Source organism: Penaeus japonicus, unplaced genomic scaffold (genome assembly GCF_977035675.1).
Source record: "Penaeus japonicus unplaced genomic scaffold, GWHDUDI00000001_assembly GWHDUDI00000013, whole genome shotgun sequence".
Taxonomy (NCBI): Eukaryota; Metazoa; Arthropoda; class Malacostraca; order Decapoda; family Penaeidae; genus Penaeus; species Penaeus japonicus.
Window position 1 is genome coordinate 44,097,274 of NW_028234415.1, and position 2,010 is coordinate 44,099,283.

Sequence of the window (2,010 nt, forward strand, 5' to 3'; positions counted from 1 at the left end):
AAAGAGAGAAAGAGAGAGAGAGGAAGAGAGAGAGAACGAGAGTGTGTGGGGTGAAGAGCATAGCCATACTTATTATTCCCGTCTCCTACCCCCTCCCCCCCAGGCACATAACTGTAGATGAAAACAACACAGAATTCTTAAGGTCATTTAGGATCAGAGGTTTTCTTCTTTAGAAGCTATTAAACAATTGCCTTTTTAGCTATTGTAATGATTGTAATAATTGTATTTTCAATCACCCATCACCCGCTACCAAGGAATACGTAATCATATTATTGTATTCAGTAGGGAGTCTATTTCAAAAATAAATCTTCCAATTACCCTCAAGAAAATAATTTGTACCCCAGCTATTGCAATCATGCACTGTTTAAATGTAACATCTTGCCGTCATCTTGTTAAGTTCTCTAAAAAGGATGGTTTCTCTATGCGCAGCGGCGCCATGTTGGATGTTTACAAATTACCGGTTTCAGATTATTTTGATTCGTTGCTTTGAGTTAGAGGAACAACAGAACGACTCCTAGAAACAAGCACACCAAACCAACAGCAAATAAGCCAGCAAGATTTCCTTAGGCTTCACCTTGCCACCTTATCCCTTCCCGCATACAAACGCAAAGAAAAACAGAACAAAAAACAAAATACCTCGAGTACTTCGTGTACCTGCTAAATACAACGTCACAAAATCTATAGGCATCGCCGCAATCACGCTACTGTAAATTGTTTTATTAACACTGTGTTCACTGCGTAACTCTTTATGAAAGGCAGAATATTGCAAACAAACAAATACACACACCGAGTCTTGAGATCCGACGAAAATTTTGAGATCCGACGAAAATTTTGAAATCCGACGAAAATTTTGTGATCCGACGAAAATTTTGTGATCCGACGAAAATTTTGAGACCCGACGAAAATTTCAAATCACCTTCCTAACTCATACACATGGATCTTGGGTAAAAGACGTTATACCACACCCTGAGGCTCCCTCGGACATGATTGCCAATACTAAACACTCTTCAGCACAGGGTTGCCAGACGTGTGAGCTAAAAAATGGACAGACTCGCCCAGAAAAAAGGACAGAAAAGGACAAACATATATTAATTTCCTTTTGCCTATTGATCGTTTACTAATATGATACATATATGTTTTTTTCTTTAAATTTCTTTAACAGTCATCCCTTACTCTTCAGTAAGCAGATTTTATTAAAAATAATAGGCTATGTTAAGTTATGCAGCAGGAGTATAATTTTTGGGAATCAAAGCTATGAGCATAATTATACTTTACATACTTGGTTTAATACTGAATTGACAGAATTTCTTCATAGGAGTCCACTTCGTTATCCTCGACGCCATCAGGTACTGTTGACGTGGTAGCAGAAGAAGATCCTGATGCACTACATTCTCCAATACTTTCCTTTCTGCACATGTTGCTGTTGAATAGGGCCAGCGTTTTGTTGCTTACTGTAAAACTTTGGTGGCAGTTTCCTCTATGTAGGTGTGTTCTGACTCTTAGGATGGCCTCAAGAGATCCTGTGCTGAGTTTGTTTCTTGCTTTAGTTTTAACATTAGTCACATGGGAAAATACCCGCTCAACAAAGGATGTACTGAGTGGAATACAGTATGAGTTCAGTGCAATAACTGCTAGTTCTTTATAACAATTTTCCCCAATTGCATTTTCATGATTTAATACATGACACCAAAATTTCACTGGGTCTTTGGGTATTTCAAATTCAGGGAATTCTTCTTACCAGTTTGTTTTCAGTGATATTTTCTCAACTTTTTGAAGATCACAAAATTTTGGTCTAATTTGACCGAGACATTTCTGTGGACTAAGATATTTGATGTAGTTCATTTTCATTGTTGTTTTATCAATCCTTTTATCAGTCTGGTTTATGGCCTTATGCATAAAATCAAGACAGCGTTGCTTAATTGCTAGTTTCTTGTCAGAGGTGAGGGTGCTAGATTTTAAATCATACTCAAATTTATCTCCAAGTTTATCATCACTCAATAACCAGGGAAA